We start from the raw sequence: 20,468 nt of genomic DNA on the forward strand, positions 1-20,468 counted from the left end.
ATTTCAATTTCTGATGTCTTGGAATGTGTAAGAATCCAAGAAAAAGGTTCTGATACCCTTCAGGGAATGTCTTCCATTCTTAAGTTTATTTCCTGCTGTTCAAGTGTACTAAAATTCATTATTGCTCAGTGCCTTAGTCTTGTGATTGCACTGCACTGGTGCTGCAATGCTTAAGCTTCTTGTTCCAGGTGTCAGATGATGCAGACTTCTTTTTTGAAATTCTGTTTAATTTGGAACTCCTGTGTTCTTGTCAAACTCCAGGTTGGATAACAGTATTAAGTTGCTTTTTACCTTAACTTTCGCTTGTGGTTTCTGCTGAGTATTCAGTCGTTTTTTTCATTTTGTTTGTTGGCAGCACTGTGTATTGCTGGAAATTTGCCAAATGTAAATTGTACAAGTTCTTCAAGCTCTGAACTTTCTTGAATGAGCAAGGGCATAGACCCTTTTAGACGAGCAAAGAGATCTTAAATGACCATCTCAAAACCTTGGGGCCTGTCATTCTTTTCTAAAACGAAGGGAAGGTTTGGATATATGGGGCAAAAACAGAAACAGAGGAAATTATTTTCCTGCTCTGTAGGGCTTTTAAATTTATGTCTATTCAGGCTTTTCCCCTTGCAATAAATTTCTGATGTCTCCCTAATTGCACAGAAGGGGCAGAATATTTTCTGCTCTAACCTTTGCAAGTGCATCCTGAAGAAGTCGATTAGCATTATTGAAAAGCAGTGCCTCATGTTCTCTCTCTCTTCATGTTTTCCTGTTTCCTGTGAACTGCAAACACTGTACTTAAGGACACTAAGATCAGACATGTCAATTGAACTTTGCATTCAGAAGTCTGGCTCAGCAGAATCTCTGGTTAATCTCCTTAAGACTCCAGATATTTCTCCATAGACTTTTTCAAATGGCTCCATGAAAATGAAGGTGGTTGGTTTTAAAATACTTTTAATTGAGAAATGAGCTATCCACTACATTAACACTGCTTAACTGTATATATTGATTTCTAACCTCAATGTCATTGGTTGACTAGGTATACTAAGGTTACCCAATGTGAAACATTATTCATTTTTAATTACACAAGCATTACTTCTCAATGGCAAAAAGGACATAAAAGAATCACCTTTCATCCCTAATATTTAGAAGTAAGGCCTTTAAAGTAAGATGTATGGTTATCAAAGGTGAAAAATGTTTGACTTTTTTTTTTTGCATAAGACATCTAAAATATTCATTTGGTGCCAGAGCCGCCATCCAGCGGGAACATCAAAGGGAGCAGGTCTCATTAGCAGAGCTCTCCCGACTTTGAAACATGCCTCCAACATGCTGGGGAAACTTTCAGAGCAGTGTGAAGAGATTTATCATCCTGACTCCCAGAAATGGCAGCGTGAGGCTACACAGCTAAATCACTGCAAACTGCTTTGAAATTCCTCTGTGTATTTAGGGAGGTTTAATTGGGATGGAAATATAGTTACAGCAAACATGGGGATAAAGCTTTGCCTCCATCGCTTTTTGACAGGCTGCTTTCTTTTTTTGATATCAAATACCTCTGATGCCAGATACATGAAATGCTGCTGGTGGGTGCCTCCATGGTAAGGGCAGGTGTGCTGGCATAGATTCCACAGTCTAGTGGATTAGAATGCAGATTCCTGTGTATAGGGGTGTCCTTAGAGGATTACAGCATTATTACTTCTGCCACATTTTGAGCAGCTCTCCTAAGGAAGAAGAGAAAATAATGTTTAATTTGGATAAATTAGTCCAAACCACGTTGTCTTTCTGAGGAATCTGGTCTGTGCTAAATTAGAGTTTGAACACATCATTTTTTCATAATGTACTTGTGAGGTAGGGGTGAGTGATGGTGTCTTCATTTTAAAAACAGAAAAAAGAGGAATAAAAGGACTAAAGATGATTTGATTTTTTTTCTTAGGGACGCAGCTTCTCATTCACAGCTGCTTTCATCAAGTTTGGCGATTGATTAATTTGTTAAAATCCCTGGATTTAAGACTAATGAAACTAACATTAGACACAGTTTACTCTCACTGGGAAAACTGATCTCCTTCATGCTCTGTGTTTGCTTCACACTTCCATAACTTCTCTTTGACTCATTGCATTGGACTTGGAGTGGGGAACTGAAGGAAAGACACAGGTCAGGCTGAGCTTTCAGAGCTGTAGGTGGGAGGAGCAGACACAAAGCAGATAGGAAAGGCTTTAGCCCCAGAGTTGTAGAAGGAAAGCTTCATAGATCCTTTTTTTAACTAGGACTGAAATCCCCTATGAATGTTTTGGGTTTTTTTTTTCTGATTTCACTTTTACCTTTTTTGCCTTTTTTTTTTTAAACTGCTCCAAACTGAAGCCCAAATATTTGATTTGGAGAAAATATTTCATTTGATACCAATGAAGTTGTTATTTGTAAAGTTTTCGTGCCCCATACTGAGGTGTTGCCTTAGTTTAACCTCACATCACATGAGAACTGAGGCACATAAGGAACCAAACCATGAAAACCCAATTATTATTAATACAGACTTTTCTCAGCGGTGCTTGGTGACAGGATGAGGAGCAATGGGCACAAAAGGAAATGCAGGAAATTCTGTTTCAACATCAGGAAAAAACTCATCCTCCTTGTTTTCCTGTGAGGGTGGTCAGACACTGGCCCAGGTTGTCTAGAGAGGGTGAGGAGTCTCCCTCCTTGAGGATATTCAAAAGCCATCTGGAGGTGGTCCTGGGCAGATGGCTGTACATGGGTCTACTTGAGCAGGGGGTTGGACAAGGTGACCTCCAGAGGTTGCTTCCAACCTCAACCATCCTGTGATTCTGTGAATAAATGTATGTAGACCCTGTGTTGAAGGTACCACACTTTTTAATGACAGAAAAAATGGTGTGAGGTTTGCTCCTAGCAAGATAGCTCATTACCTTTAGGAGTGCTAGGGTAGTATCCCGTTGTTACTATAGGAACTCAAAGGTTTTACTGGGAATAAATGTGATTATACAGTATTAGCAACATAAAGCTGCATGTTTTTGTATATGTGCAAACATCAAAACTGATCTCTGTTACTACTGCCTCAAAACTACTAAATTACATACCTTTAAATTAAAATAATTGATCCTCTTTCTTTGTAAATCATATTAAGGAGAGGGGTAGGCCAGAATAATAATTAGCTGAAAATAATAATTGAGAACTGTTCACCGCAAGAAGACTTGATTTGAGGGACACTCACCCTTTTGCACATAGTGGTAAAGTACCCTAATGTGGCAGCTCTCGTGCTTTGGATGTTCCATGAAACCAAAACTTTTCCTGCTTGTGTCCATCAAAAATTTCTTTAAAATTTTCTTATTCAGCTAGAAGTCTAGTCTTAGATTCCTGGTTAGAAACACCCGAAATTGTAACTGTGTTAAATCTATGCAACCATGATGTTAATTTGAGCTCTGGGTGAAAGCTGCTATATATATGCAAAAGCATAATTGCTCTGAAAATTGGTTGTTTACCTGCTGGATTCAGACTTCCTGTGGACTTTTCTATTTAAAACAGAAAACAACTGTTGTGCAAATTCTTGCAAGTGTCAGCAGTTTCCATGCATTTAACTTTTCTCATTTCCTGGTAAGATGATGGGATTCACTTTCTAGAAGCCAAAGAGAATGTAATCATCTTCCTATATCCCAAGGCTGCTGCCAGGTCTCTTTGGATCCTCCAACTATACCTACTGAAGACAGTGAGAGCTCACCTTTAGCACGAGAGAGCTGCAAGATTTTCCTGAGTGGTTGATTTAAAGAAATTGATATTAACCTTATACCAGCCCTTATGTCACATATTTCCAAGAGATAATTTAAATGCATCTGGTAGACTGCAGTAACTAGTCAGGATGAATGTCATGAACATGCCCCATGAAATCACCCATGTTTCCAGACATGGGGAGGATTCTGGGGAGACCGACAGCGCTGGTCAGAGCTAATCAGCTCAAAAATGCTTTCTGCAGCTGCATACTTCCAAGACACCTTGGAACAGCCAGGGAGACAGAGAAAAGTTTCCTAGGAAACTGGGGATGTAAGTCCACACTGCTTTTGTGGCTTTTCAAGAAGCAGCTAATGTGAGCTGAAGTCTTGATATGGTTATAATATTCCCTGGCTTCTAATGCTGTTCCAGGCTGAATGGCTGCCACACACAGAAAATGTGCTCAGAGTTTCATCCCTGGCACAGTAACACCTCCTGCCTGGATCACGCCCTGTACGTCAGTAAGGAACTGTTCAAACATATCTCAAGTGTAAAATTTGCAACTTACTGTATCTCTTGAAAGGTTTTGAATTCTGGACAGCTGTTAATGCAGCCTGGAGCCTTCTGAATCCATTCAGAGGCAGGTAAATACCGTGTTGCTTTGGTAAACCAGTTTTTGCACATCAACAGCTTGCTGCAGCTGTTGCTAGAAAAGGAATAAAATACATTCAGAATATATTTTCTGAATATTGCAGGTGGATTGGTCTTTTATTATAATTTAGTGCTGTTTGTAACACAACACATATGTGATATAAGCAGGTGAAAATCAACATAAATCAAAGGAAAATATTACAGGTTTGGGTTTTTTTGTACACTGAATTTTAGTTTCAAATATGCACACTGTGTACTTATGTGCAGCCTTATCTACTGTCAAAAGAGAGGATGTTTCTCTATTAAACCAAGTGTATATTAAGAAAATTTTTAGTCCACTTCAGCTTTTCTGTGATACTGCTTATAACCATACCACTTATTGAATATGGTCAGCTGTCAAGATCCAAGACTATTTTCTGTTCTTGGGGACATGTAACTTAGTTCCTTCCTATTGCAGCTATTAGCAGGACTCAAAATCAGTCAGTAGATCATAAAAAAGCTCCTTTGCTTCATAAGGAAACAGAAGTGAAGCATTTCTTATAATTTTGATGAAGTTGCTGCGTTTTCTTATTTTTTCAGTTGCTTGTGCATAGTGTAAAATAGTCATATCTGAAATCTGCCCATATCTCATGTTGCAGTCACATCAGAGTTTGACCACAGGCAGTGCTGTGGAAAATATTGAAGAGGAGGCATATGTGAAGAGTAGTAGAAAATTGTATTATCAGTTACATATATATGTATGAAAAATTCTGTGTGTGCCAAGTCTCATTGCTGCTTCTCATTCTGTGAAATGTTTTAGCTGGCTGAGGAAAATCTACATCCAGCAATCATACCATGACTTGTGCATGTTATGCAAAAGGATTGTTCCCCTAAATATGTGTTCTGTGTGGATTTATCATTCCTGTGGTCACCCAGAGTTGCCTGCACAGATACATAGCAAGGGATTGCAGAAAAAGCAGGCACATGATGGGAATGAAAATGCAAAATAAATACAAGCTCTTTTGTGCAAACTGTTTGTACACAAGTAGTTTTGAAAAGTGTGGAACTGCTTAAGTTCACCATCTTTTTAAAGGTGTTTTAGCTTTTGTGTGATAAACTTTGCATACATTTTTTAAACTGGCAGTAATATTGTTCTGGTTTTGATATGCTGCTATATATTATGAATGCTCTTAATAATCTCTTCAGATGGAGTTTCAACTTTATCTGCTTCAGCTATTAAAATGGGAGATCAAACAGAATTTCGAAGGCCAGGATCACTTTGTAAAAAATATCCTTGTCCATGTGGCATATTCAGACACTGTAGTAAAGACTGGTGGAGCAGTAGATGTTTAAACTTCAGCACACTTAGCTAAAACAGGATCTTTTCTTAAGAAAAACATTCTTCCTCTAGAACTGTCTTACATTGTGCATTCTACAGTTGAATAGAATAGAAATTGGAAAAAAAGGCTATTAAGTCGATCCAGCCCATCATTCCACGGAGGCAGTATTGTTTGCTGCATTGAAGTTTTTAGCTCTAATTGGAGCTAGTTTTCAATTTCCCGTACAATGGGGTTTCAGCTGCATCCCTTGGGAGATTATTTCACAGTACAATAACTCTGCTGCAATGTTTTGCTGATATCTGGCCTAAATCTTCCCTCTTAATTTCATCCCATTTTTTGCTGTTATAGCCCTAGGTATTGGACTAAACAATTCCCCTTCTTCCTAAGCAGTTAGCTCGTCAAATATTTCTGGACAACTGCGTTCCTACTTAGCTCAGTTGTTGCTTGTTTAGTCTCTAATCTTAACATTTCTGTAAAGATTTATGCTCAGTCCCCTTAAGCTTTCTGTTGCTGATCCTTTTTTACATTTTTTTTCTTTCTTTTTTTTTTTTTTAATCTCTTTCCCCACACCCCCTGGCACCCTTTTTTGTGAACAGCCCATTTTTGTCAGCTACTGGGCTGTAGCATCACCTGGTGTGTTGCAGAAACTTATAGACTGGTGCTCTCACCCCGCTCACAGAGCTGGCTATAGGTGCACCAGCTCTGTTTTTGTTGCCCTACCATGTCACCATTTAGGCTGAACTGAATCTAAGATTCTTTTTCTCAGGCTTACTCCTTCCCAAATCTTACTTTCCTCTTGCAGTTCTGGATTTTTTTTCTTATTAGGGAATTCAGGAAATACACACAATTAAATGAACAAGTGTTTGTTGAATTTTGTCCTTTTCAATTTTTTTTCTGATGTCTTGCTGTAACATGGATGAATAAATTAGCATTTGTCACTTTAGTGTTCTTCAGTACTGCTAAAATACTGTTTAGGATTCTCACATCAGTTGAGATAGTAAATAAAACAGTCTTGCTATGATGTGCCACTAGACAGATAAAATAAGTACTGCATGGTAATGAAAACTGTCTTGAAAATATCAGTGAGACTGATACTTTTTTATCTTTTGAAATAGTTCCCCTCTAGAAAATTGTGACTTTTGGAAGAATAGGAATACAATTAAGCCTGTGAATGGAATTTATAGAAGTCTCACATCTCTTGTAATTTCCTATCAAATGACTCTTTAGGAATTTTTTTTTTGTGAGTCTTGTAATATTTCTTCACTTGCTAGAGGCACTTGATGATGTAAGAATCTCAGCTTTCATTTTTAAAAGAATTTCCCTTTCAGGCTTAATTGACTGCCGAGGAAAGCCGAAAATATGACTCAGGGCTTTCCAAAAGCAGAAACAAAAATGCAGAGAAGAGGAACTGAAGCCTTCTTTCCCTCTTAATTTACTGCTACTCAAGCAAGTTTCAGATAATTTAGATCAACCTAAATACTTCCATCTGGCTTCACAACTACATGAGTGTTTGTGTTCCTCTTCTAGCTTGGCTTAGAAATAGGTAGTTGCTTTCATATCTTTGTGTGGCGTGACCCTCTTTAGTCACAAATAACAACCAAATTCTTATACTGAAAGCAGAGGTAATCAAACAGGAGACACTATTTTGTCCCCAGCACAGGTTCCTGACTCTTTGATTTCTCAGTCCCAAGGACTTATTTACCAGGATTTGTTCCCCCTCCTTACTCAAACTCCTCAGGCTCCTTCATTGTATCTTCCTGTTGTTTCTCAACACCATTCCTCTTTTTAAGTCAGATAGATACAGAAAGTGTGTAAAGTGGTCATCACAGTGGGATGATAGCAGTATTTGAGGAAGGTTTGTGTCTCAGTGTATCTTATGGCTGATCCACTCTATCCTTCCTGTGCCCTGAAAGTCTCACATTTTTATTTTTTGACTAAGTTCCCTTCCTGTACTTTACCTCTGGGGTGAATCATCTCCTACCATGGCAATTTTCTCTGGCATTGGGATTAGGTGCATAACTAAACAATTTAGTAGGCTAGAGGAGTATGTCTCTTCATCTTTGTATAATACATTTGAATTATGCACTCTCTTTTTGCAAGATGTTTTATCCTGATTGGTAAGCTGAAATAAAATGCTTTGCACATGTCATAAAATGAGATTATAGCACGTAATGATCCTATAATGTACATGTTCCTTCACACACTGTCGTGTATTTTACACACAAACTGGGACTTGTATTTGTATGCAGTACTAAGTAAATGACATACTTGTTGCATTAGGAAAATCCTGCATTGTATTTATAGCTCACATTTATAGCTCGTATTATGCATTGCAGTTTTCTCAACTGTTTTATGGATTTTCTGCAGTGACAGTTTTTAAAGGACAACATATCGTGGTAGCCATAATTCTCTAAGTCTTGTGTTTACCAGATCACTAAATACCCAGAGATAAACCATGCTTAGGGCTGTCACCTTCAACCCCTGAAGCTATGGGGCTGTCAGCTAGACACAGGAAAAAAAGGCATGTTGTTACAGTCATGGTCTAGTTCAAAAGACCCAGGAAACCAAACATCAAAAGAGGAGTGGCTTATGAATTAAGATGTTGGCAATGTTGCTTATATAGCTTTGAAAGCAACTTCAAAAGTTTCGAGAAGATTCATTGTATCATCTGCAAGCTGTAGCAGGGACCATGGAAATCAGTTTTATTCACCTCAAATTTGATCAGAGCTGCTCAAACCCACCAACAGCTGCAGCTTCAAATAAAAAAGATCTCGGGCTCGTGATGTTTCACAGGCACAGGGAAGGTACCTGAACTCAGACATTGCTGTTTACTAAATGAACAGAAGTGAAAACTACTGAGAGATCTTGATCTCAAAACCTCTTTATTGTATTTCATTGTCCTGGATTAGTTACCGTGGTGTAAAATTCTGTATGCAGGAAGGTAGAGATGGCTTTTATTTGTGGTGGCCTGTCAAAATCGGCCGTGTACCCCATCAGCTAGGATTCCTTTTTGCTAGTTAAAAATCATGCAGGAATGATATTGCAGGATTTTATCATGTAAAAAAAATAGCTGTTTGCTGTAAAGATATGGCTGAAAAGATTACTTACTCTGGCTCTGATGGCATCTGGTGGTTGAGCTGAATGAATGCATTGTGCAGCTATGAACTGGAGTAGTCAAATACTTTGTTTCAACCTAGACAGGTTTTGGATGAATTTGTTCTTGAATAGCTGACTCCTCTGTCTATGTGGGGTAACATATACTGCAGATCTGTTGATTTCTATATTGGTAACATTTCTACTGTATCAAGCTGTTCTGTTATCAGATGTGCTTATCTTTCCCAAATTGCATTATTTGTTGTTTATTAATGGTAAGAACAGGAACAGTGTGAAATGGTGATCATTAATATTTGTATCAATAAATCAGGCTTTCAGAGAACTTTTGAAACAGGGATAGGAGGACAAAACAAAAATATAATAATATCCGTAGAAAAAACCCAGATGACTAAGAAGCAGTAAATGCCTAAAGCTACTGGAAGAACAACCATTGTTAATAGCAAAGTTTATTAATAGAGAAAAAATGGCTAAGGAAAACACACAAAAGCATAAAGCTAAGTCTTAGAAAATAAGCATTTAATAAAAGACTAATTGTTCCGTGAAACAATATTTGAAAATAAATAGTGAATTGAGATCAAATTTGAAATTACTCTTATTTGAGGAGCGTGTTAATAATATATACACCAAATCAAGAACCCCAATATCATGAAGTACTCTAGATTTGGGTTTCTATTGCTCTCCAGGTATAACTGGTGACAGAGAAAGCACATTTATGCAAGTACAACCTCTATTACTACAAAACAACGTTGGAAATATTCCAAATTTATACTTGTTTTTGTGTTTTATATAAAATCACCATGGGATCTGAGAACCTGATCGTGCCTGGGAAAAGGTGTTTTCACATCCAATATGACTGATTGCCTGCTTGGTGCATCCTGGCAGGGGCATTTTTGACATCTGTGGTTAAAACAGGCCAATCTGTTTTAGTGTTGGGAGTGCTACTGATAGTTACGTCAGAACTACATGGAAACACTTCATTTTCCCGTTGTTGTGAAGTTGATCCTGCATTATTGACATCAGAAATACCTTTGTGTCTCTGGATAAAATGCATGAGGAGCTGTGAAGGCTGTAATTTGTATTGGCAGCTGCAGAAGATCGTGTTGGGGTAGGGACAAAACAGATCTTCTGATTAAAATATGGATGGTTACATGATGGTGATAATGGCAGTTACCTGTACAGATGGGTAAAGCAGGAGAGCAATGCCACGAAATAAAGAAATTAAGCTGTAAATAGTGAGGGTGTTATGTATGAAATCCTAATGAATATTCATATAATAACTAAAGTGACTGCTGGCATCGAGTGCTAATCCTTTTGCAAATAACAATTAGCAGAGAGGTTGTAAAATGGATGCTAATTTGCACATAGTATCCAGAGTTAAGAAATATCTTGGCTAAACAAAGGCTTTTGAATCTGCAGGGAAAATTCTGCACTGTGGATCAGATTGAAAAATGATGGTCCGAATCACATCACAGTTCCTAAATAGGTTCTTGCAGAGGCCCAGTCATTTGGGTGCAAATATAAAGAATCCTGCTAAGTACTAGCTAAGAAATTGCCTATTATCTAAGTATTACCTAGCTGTTATCTAAATATCTATACAGAAATCATCAGTAAGAACACATTGCTACAGGATTCAACTCATTTGCTGAATTCACCTGTAATGGAAGTAGTGGTATAGAAACAGAAATACAATTTTCTTTCTTTCTGTAGCAGTGTTTGGAAATGACAAAAATGGCATTTTTGTACTAAATCTGATGTATAGATTGCAATTATTAATGTTTAGTGCATGGTTTGTGCTGTTGCTGTTAGAGGCTGAGTATGTGTGGTGGCTTGACCTTGGCTGGCTACCAGGTCACTCTGTCACTCACCTCCACGACTGGACAGGGGAGAGGAGATAAAACAAAAGGTTTATAAGTGGAGGTAGGGACAGGGTGAGATCACTGATCGAATACCATCATGGGCAAAATGGATGTGGCTGAGGGAAATTAGTTGAATTTATTACCGATCAAAATCAGAGCAGGATAATGAGAAGTAAACCAAATCCTAAAAACATCTTTGCTCCACCTCGCTCCTTCTTGGGCTTAGCTTTATTCCTGATTCTCTGCTTCTTTCCCCCCAGGGAATGGGGATTATGGTCAGTTCATCACATGTTGTTTCTGCTGCTGCTTCCTCCTTAGGGAGGGGAGTCTTTTCCCTACTCCAGTGGGGATTTCCTCCCATGGGAGACAGTTCTCCATGAACTTCTCCAACTTGTGTCCTTCCTGTGGGCTGCAGTTCTACACAAACTGCTTCAGTGTGAGTCCCTTCTATGGTGTGCTGTCCTTCAAGAACAAGATGCTTTAGTGTGGGTCCCCCATGGGGTCACAAGTCCTGCCAGCAAACCTGCTCCAGCACAAGCTCTTCTCCTCCTCACAGGTCCACAGGTCTGCCAGGAGTTTGCTCCAGTGGGGGCTTCTCCATGGAGCTACAGCCTTCTTTTGGGCATCCACCTGCTTGGGTGTGGGGCTCTTCCATGGGCTGCATGTAGATCTTTGCATCCCCTTGGACCCTCATGGGCTGCAAGGGTGCAGCTTCCTCACCATGGTCTGCACCACGGGCTGCAAAGGAATCTCTGCTCTGGCAGCTGGAGCACTTTCTCCTTCTCCTTCCTCACTGACTTTGGTGTTTGCAGGGCTGTCTCTCTCACTCTCACTCCTCTCTTCTCTGGCCACAATTACTGCTGCACAATAACTTTCCCCCCCCCCCCCTTCCTAAATCTGTTATCCCAGAGGTGTTACCACTGTCTCTGATGGGCTCAGCAGCAGGTCCATCCTGGAGCCAGCTGGCACTGGCTCTACCAGACATGGGGGAAGCTTCCAGCAGCTTCTCAGAGAAGACACCCCTGTAGCCCTCCACCTCTGCAACCTTCCTGTGCAAAGCTGACATGGTATGTTTTGAATTGAGGGGAGTTTAACAAAAGCTAGTACACGTATGTGATGTGCTTCATTTCTTTGAAGCACATTTCTATGATGCAAATCCAAAGTATTTTGAACCAAAGAATATATGGCTTTCTTAACATAAGAATGTTGAGACTATGCATGCATGACTACTGAATATAGCTGGATATACTGAGGATGTGGACCAGATTTACAGAGACACAGATATGTTAACAGTTGAATTGGCATTTAAAATTATCATGTACAGGCATTTAAGTAAAAATTATGTGCCTGACATCAACTAAAATTCAAGAGATATCCCAGATTTTAATGAGTTCTCTCCTTTTAAAACACTTACTATCTGTGCAGATATGCCCCTAAATATTTTTAAGAAGTTGTACTCATGGCAGTAACAATTCTTTACTTACGGAGCTGATATGGAAAGTTAAGATAAAGCACAATGCAATGTATTACATTATGAAGATACACTTTTAAACTACCAGTTGTAGATGAAACATGTCCTTTGGAGCAGGTCTAAATCTGAACAAGATTGACCCCAAGGGCACTTGGTGTGTCCCATGTCAAACCCTTGCCAAAAAAAGGGAGGTAAGGGGTGTAAGAGACAGCAAATGTAAAGTGCTGTGCTTTCTTCTGAATAATACATCAGTTTAGTGGCTCATCATGCTTAATAGCCACTAAGGGATGAGATCTCTTTTCCATAATTTTATCTAATCCCTTTTTGAGCTCCCTTCAATAATAACACTGCAGTAATAGGGTGTCTTCCATGTGCATATAGTCTGTTAGCAGTATTAGCAGTACAATATGTTCAGCAGTGTCTGGAGCTAATATCTCAAACTTTTGGATGTGTTTGTGTTTGTTTCCTTTGTTTTCCACTGGCTTTTTTTTTTTGTGTGTGCGTGTGAATAAATGAGTTAAACCAGTTTATGCAGTTTGTGCATAAATTAGTTAAAACACCAAGGAATTAGTATATTCATGGTGGTTTTGTGATTCACTAGAGCATAGGTGTGCTGCGAGGAGAGAAAAAAATCTTGTTGTCTTTAGAGGAACATCTGTACAAACAGATATTATTTCTATTATCTTCCCTTCATTTCCCTGCCCCCCTCCCCCCCCCCCAAAATACATTTGTGTTTTTTCTCTTACCCCTGTGAAATTAGTCCAATTATCTATTAATGATGTTCTGACATGCTGCAGACTACTAATTTTTAGCGGCATGTAATCAGTGTGCTAGCAAAATCTGACAACAGAATATGAACCTTCTGAGAAACTATTTGTCCACGAGAAGTGAAGTTTTGAGGCAGCTGAAAAGTATCACTTACAAAAATGAGACCAAAGATATGATATCATCATACCTGACATTGGGAAAGTTGCCTGATATAAGAGAGCCAGCTTTGTACCTGTTACTCACACAATTAGGGACTCAGAGTAGCATTTATATTCCTAGTTTGAGCTGTGATTTCTTGAGCTGTTGTGAGATTATTAATCAATTTTAATGACAACTTCTGGCATTAAATCAGCATAAAATGTGCACATTATGTATTATTTTAGTATGGTCCACTGGCAGTCATACTACTCTACTTCCTGGATGAAAGAATTTTTGACAACCGGTATCGAATTATCTTGTCTTCACCAACGAATTTTAAAGAAATAAAAAGCCAGTGAATATTTTAAAAATAAACACATATGCCATAATAGCTAGAAATTTTCATGTTCAGTCCAAAACTGTCCCTGTGTAAGGTAGTTCCTGATTAATTGGAATGCAAGGCCCTAATTAGCTGGGTACTACAGATGGGGTGCTTACAGCCACATCCGTTTAAAAATGAGAAATTAAGATTTCAGATGTGTGCTTGACAAATTTTACTGTAAATTTTATTATTACATTTTTCTTAAAGGTTGAAGAGAAAAGAATATCCAAAGCCAGATTTTTCTTTAAAAGAGAAATTGATTCATTGCATTTAAATGCAATATTCATTCTCTGCAATACTGAATAAAATTTGAGATTTCATTTTCTCTTCTGTGCAGAAAGTTGGGCACTTCGGAAATTCTTTAAAGAAGTTTTCCAAGTGAAGGAGGATTCAAAGTAAACCTCAAGCCTCACTTACAAAGCCTCGAGTCTCACTTGCAAAGGAACCTCAAGGGACAGCATGTTTGCCAACTTTATTTCTAGGTATTGTTAACATAACCACTTTTCCAGTGGCTTGTATTAAATTGATTATCCTTGATTCAAATAAAATAAAATAGGAAGTGCTATCCAGTAATTTTCACGTAAGAAAAAAATAGCTGAAAAGTTTTGGTATACCGGTAAAAAAAAATTATTTGAATTACAAAATTGACAAGCTTTTTAATCCTTCTGTTAGGCAAGAGCTTAAGCCAAGTTCCTTAAAAAAATCCTAAACATGCTGTGTTTTAATACTACCTGTGTAAATCAAAACTGGGGGGAATATTTTGACTGACATCTTGAAACAGAAGCTACACGTCTGCTGTCTTCATGACACGAATTTATGACAATTTGTGTTATAGGCTTCAGCTCAGCAGTGATACAAAAACCCTCCTTTCATCTTATCCAGACGAAGAGTAAAATTGCCCAGACGTATCTAAATGAAAAAAGGCTGAAATTGCCTCGAGAAAGTTAATTTCAAGATACGAGTAAAATGTTTAAGTCAAATTTGCTCTGTGCTATCAGTAGGGTTGAAATAGTGGAGAGACATGAAGTAAGAAATTCAATATTTCAGGAACTAATATCATAAGGAAAACAAAGCATATATGGAAGTAATCTTTCAGTCGGAAATTTTATTTGCTGAGATGTATCACCTTATGCAGACATACAGAAAAAGATTGCTCTTGTTAAAATACAATGATGTTTATAAAGTACTTACTGGACACAACATAATCTATCTGACAACTTCCAGGCAGAATATAAATGTGAAATATGATGTGCAGATAAGCATACATCCATGGAGAGGGCGCTGCCCCTTTTCACTGCAGTGCCAAGAACACATTTAGCTCACATTTATGATAAGCACAGCTAAAACACTGTCAAAGTATTAGTTAAAATGGGATGGAAATTAATTAACAGAGCCAAAGTGGAAAAAAAAAAAGATTTCAAAAATAACCAGCATGTTGTTACTTCCCAGAGAGATTTCAGGACGTGTGGAAACAGGCCAGCATGATACTGTTTATCGTGCCTGTTTAGGGAAATACATGGTCTCACTATGCTTTTCTCAACTCTTTTGTTCCATTTATGAGCATTGAGGTATGTAGAACAAACGAAAACAAGAACAAACAGCAGTTATTTCCTTTGCACCAGTAGCTCTGTGTGGTGTGCTGTTGGACAACATCAACCAAAAAGACAAAGACAGAGTGCAGCTCAAGTTGAGCCTTGGAAGAAATGACTGATAGCGCTCGAATTCTGTGTGCAAAGAACAGATGTTTTCTCAGGTAGCGCCGTGAACGCGGCACTAAATAGCTAAACCTGAAAGGGATGGGACAAAGAGCTTCAGCAGTGGGAGCCGGACTGCTGTTCTGTCTGGCAGTTCAGATGACTCCTGGGTACATGTTTTATGTATGTCTTGGCTATAAATAGGAGGAGAACTTTGCTGGGACGCAGCGTGGCTGTGCCACGATGAGGAGCCCGGTTTGCAGAGGCCCCGAAGCGTATCAAGTGCAGGAGTGCTGAGGGAAGTGATGTTCTGTAGATGGATGTTATTCACTTGTATGGGCTGCAGCACGGGCATTTTACATTTAGAAGATGACATCCAGTTTTTCAGCATGTTTATTATTTTAGTGGGAAAAATTGTGTAAAGTTCAGAGTCCTATGTCTTTTGTTTTGCCCACTTTGGTGGTCCACTGACATCACAGTGGTGGGAGCTCATAGCAAGGTATCTTTTGCCAGACCTAGTCCATACAATATTTCAGTTCTGTAGCACAATGTAGATACCTAAATGTTCTTTTTGAAGACTTTTGTAATGTGAAAATCCCCTTCACCTTGCCAAGACATATTCTGGAACAGGATCTCTGACTGTGTTTTCTCTCACCTCACTTTTGATGTCTGCTCTGCAATGTCTGTGTCTGATATCTATGTCTGAGCCACTTGCCTCAAGCTCCCTTCAAAGATAAGGAAAAGAAAAAACATTCTTAAGCTATGGTTAATTTAAATGTTCCTTTCTTTCTGCTGCCTGTGAATGGAATTTAAGATGAATAGCTGAGGTGGAGGCTTTTTTTTTTAATGTAGAACTTTTTTTTTGCCATTGATGTCCACAATTGGCCAGAAGAATTTCCAAGTGCAAGGCAACAGCAACATCTATTCTTTTTTCATTTTTAAAAAATTTTTGAATTGGAAATTTCAGCCTTCAGTAATGATAACACATATTAATCCAACTGTTTGATATTCTTAATATCTGGTGAATTATTCATTCAGTGGATAAGTTCTTTCAGAGAATTCTATCACCACTGAGTAAGGTATTTGAGAATTTCCTGTTGATATTCCATAACTACATTTTTGCACAAATTAGTCAGAAGTACAGAACATTCAGTGCTGATAGTATCTCTGTTAATAGCTTTCTCTAAGCATTACATTAACTTAGGCACTAGAAGTGCCTTGTATTTTGGAACTGATCTGTTAAACAAACAGGCAAACAGTATGAAACTGTAATTTAATAGGTTAAATCCACAATATTGCCACAGTTATGAAATTTAAGCGTTAGTCTGTGAACGTATATGCTCAATAACAAACCAAGTGATATAAGCTGATTCTTTTTCTGACACAGAGAGAAAACAAACTGGTTGATACGTAGCACACACCTAATCTGTGCAGTGCACAACTCTGAGCCACACAGTTTGATGATGATCTGATAAAAATGGTATAGGCTAATGGCAGTTTAGAGAGGACTGTTGCTGACCCAAACATCTGCTTTTTAAAAGCAGACATGGAAGGCAGTTTCTTGTGTGTGTCAAAGTGCTGGTATTGCAGTGGAGCTGTTCCATTTGTATGGGTTGCAGCCCAAATCTGATATGAATTCGATTTACGTTTTACAAAATATAAATATAAGTTGAAATACAGTTTAATGACAGTCGGGGACTGTGATTGTATTTATTTCTAGGGAGAAGGAGCAAGTAACTCAGAGCAGAGCCTTGAACAACTTAGTAGTAACCATCAAAATAGCAATAAGAAAATGTAAATGCAGAAGCTTTCTATGATGTTCAACCATAAGGTGAGGTACAGATGCAGTTTATAAAACTGCTGGAGCACAAAGGATGACAGTGGAATGCAGATGTGGAGAGTGTTTCTAAACCCAGATGGTTTCATAAGCAATGCATATTAAAGATGCAAGACATTTCTTCTAAGGAAATACATGCAAAGTGTTCCAGTTTTTATTTTCTTTCTTTTTTTTTTTTTTTATAACCTCCCATAATTATAATTTAGCATGTCTATAATTTGACATTTTCAAAACGCTTTCTTGGAATGACATATATCACTAGGACTTAGGTCTACTAATTCTTAATTACATATGTGAATAAAAATTTGATTTGAATTTAAAGTGATCTGAAGAGTCCTATGGATATAGAAACGTCTGTATAAATATAGAACGTAGAATATGCTTTGAAAATAAAGCAGTTCTAGTGATGTCTCGTGTTTCCCAAGGAATCTTGGGATGTAATTGAATGGTTCCATATTTCTGTCCTTTTTGATTGTAGGAATGCCTCTTATGGAGACCTTTGCATGCTTGCCTCTGGGCATGAAATAGGGTCCATTTAGATCCATTTAGAATTTTACCCTCTGTGTTCCTTACTCTAGTAAATCAAGGCTGGCAGGACTTTTCAGAACCTCTGAAGCAAGAGGTTTAGCATTTTCTTTTAGCTTCTGGATGCAGTCTTGGTTGAATCATGGATCAGTGACCTGGAACAGCTACTTTTTTTTTTGTCCATGATTCCAGGAACAAGATTTCTCAGCCACTCTTTTCCATAATGCTAAGGATTTATTCCCATTTCATACTGTTATTTTGTGTTTGGGACTGCCATAAGTACACCAGTTCTCTTTAAAATTGCTTAATATATTTGTTCGCTGTACACAGGCGTCAAAATTGCAGAGATGGAGATTGGATTGAAAGAGGGTCAAAAGTGAAACAAAGACTTTTGAGTGGATGTAACGTGATGCTACTGTCCCACAAAATAAAGGAAGTCATAAGTTTATGCCTGTTTTTCATGAGTTTTCAGAAAGAGATTGGAGCTTTCTGAGAGACGTGTGGTTCAGCACAGTGGGTTGGGTGTGGCAGCGCTCATCGATGGCAGGTAGAAAATTCCTTCACTACACAAGTTACTGTGTGATATTTTATTGCTTGAATCACCGAGTAAGCCAGACATAGAATTATGGTGTTACCTTTTCCTAAAAATTACCACACCTGAGTTAGTCCCTGCTGCTTCTGTCTCCCCATAGTTTAGGTCTGAACTTTGAAGTCTTCGTTGCTTCGGTGGAATTTTACATGCCGAAGGTAAAAATTTGAAACTGGGTTACAAGATTGCCAGAGCTGCCAGAAGAGGGTATTTTTTTTCTTGACTCTTTTTATTCTTACCTGTGTATGCTGAATTAGTATTGCAGTAAATGTAAGCATGTGTTTTAAAGCTAACTTGATTTTTGGATTCAGAGCTCTGAGCTGTGTTGAGTTTGGGTCTCTTCCTCCTAAAAGAATCACAGGGTAAGCTGAGACACTGAGACACTGAGAACTTCAAGCAGATCTAAGCCAGTGAAGCTACTGAATGCTTTTAACACCATATTAAGGATGGGAACTGATAGAGAAGACTTCAGTTAAGTTTTAAGTGAGTGAAATGCATCTGCAAAGGAAAGAGTGAATATTGCTTTTCAGATTCATGACCAGAAAAGAAGCAATCATCCTTAAACTGTTACAAAAGCAATTTAGAAAGTTTAGACATCTAATTCCCCTTAAATACAGCAATGTAATGTCTACATTTGTTTTTTAAATTGGTTTATTAATAAAAAGGAACTGGAAACTCTTGGAAGTGTGCAATACCCCCTGAAACGTGATTTAGTGTACTTCCACAATTTAAAGAACCGAGTTTTAATTTTATCTGCTTGTGAATTGACAACAGAAAAGCGTTGACATTTTATGCTATTTCATCTTTTGGAAATCTCTGTTAAACCTATAGGTCTGTTGGTTGCATACCTAAATTAGTTTTTTTTAAAGTAAGGGTAGATCCTTAAACATATTGGATCGTTATGTTTGCTGTATTTGTGATCAATTCTGTATTTAAGTCTCATGTACCCTAGATAATTCTGTTTCCCCAAAGAGATTGTCTTTTACAGGTCTGTGTGGATCGGGAGAGTGACGAATTGCTTCTCTTTCCCTTATCCATGAATAGTTAGATTGAATATTTAAATTGCACATGAGGTAATAATGTTGTGAAAGATCAGCATATTTCAATACTCATTTTCAAGACTGAATAGCTGTGCCTGAACCAATAATATCTATCAGTTAGGTCTGGTAGTGTAGCAGAATTCCATATCTGTGACTTTGTCAGGGACAGTTGGTGGTATCCATTGTAAATGACTAACTATTTGTTAGTCTATTTGACTAACCTTTGCTTTGTGGTTCACTTATGGATTTGTGTTTTTTAATGCTACTTAGTAGAAAACAAGGACATTTCTACATAGAAACACTGAACTAAAGAGTGTGCAAGAGCAAACAGAATATTCTATTTCTCCTACTTCTATCCTCACTTAGTAAAATAAATTGATTCTTTACCATTGTTGCATGAACTACTTTTTTTTTTGTGAAGAGTCTACATTTCTCCTGAGTAGTATTAAACATCTCTGCTGAGAAGGCACATCAGATTGCAATTAAAATAATAGCAATCTTCCAACTGAAACATTAATAACTTTTTCTTCAAAGTGCCACATTTAATGTTCCAGAACAGGAAGTCATGTAACATAACCGAGTTCAACAAACAGTACAGAAGGCATAATGTTTATTATTAGCATCACGTCACCATATGACAGTGACAGGTGGTGATCCACAAATGGCATCACAGTCATCAGTAACTATGTGGGGAAATGAAGGGCTTCAAAAAGTGCAATTTTGTGGCAGTATAAAACAATTCAGACCTGTTATTGTTAGATAACTGGAAGAAAAATTTCAAAGTTAATATTTATAGTGTCTGAAAACACGCTTTGTAGATTATTGGCCATGTAGGATGCTGTATCCTGTATTTATACTGATTTGCAAGAGCACTGGTGCTGCAAGCAAACCTAGCAGTCATGTATTCCAGAATTTCCTAAAATAACCCTGTGTCCTAATTTTTCAAGAGGTGGGAGGGAAGAAATTTATATTAGAGGGTCTCAATTAGAAAATGTAAAATTATGTTTAAGTAGAAATCCCTTTCACAGTTTCCCATTAATTTTACTATTTTGTTGAGCTGTAGTTGGTTATTTTAATTAATGTTATTTTCAAAATAAAAATCCTGTTGACTTTATTTTTTGATATATGAATATATCAATATATACGTATCTATATATAAATATATATGAATATTGATATATGAAACATTCATAATGTTTACCTCTAAAATAAAATATTATGTGAATGTGGTGATGATAAACACAAAGAAAAATTTTCAACTTCTGTGAATCCCCCAGAATGAGGAGTTAGTATTTGCTACTTATGAACTACTGAGAAAGAAAGAGTTTTAGATTTACATGAGTCATTTTGTGTTTGAAATATGCCTTTCTTTTTAGGATGTCTCAAATGG

General features: G+C 37.7%; 1 long non-coding RNA gene across 1 annotated transcript in view; it reads left to right on the forward strand.

Moving 5' to 3' along the window:
* Nucleotides 1-4,125: 4,125 nt before the first annotated feature.
* Nucleotides 4,126-20,468, forward strand: part of LOC116788405 — a 34,030-nt gene continuing 17,687 nt past the window's right edge. The window contains exon 1 of the long non-coding RNA XR_004357625.1: nucleotides 4,126-4,338. This is a non-coding gene — a long non-coding RNA (uncharacterized LOC116788405). The remainder of the gene's footprint in view (nucleotides 4,339-20,468) is intronic.

Source organism: Chiroxiphia lanceolata, chromosome 6, assembly GCF_009829145.1.
Source record: "Chiroxiphia lanceolata isolate bChiLan1 chromosome 6, bChiLan1.pri, whole genome shotgun sequence".
In the NCBI taxonomy this organism is placed as follows: Eukaryota; Metazoa; Chordata; class Aves; order Passeriformes; family Pipridae; genus Chiroxiphia; species Chiroxiphia lanceolata.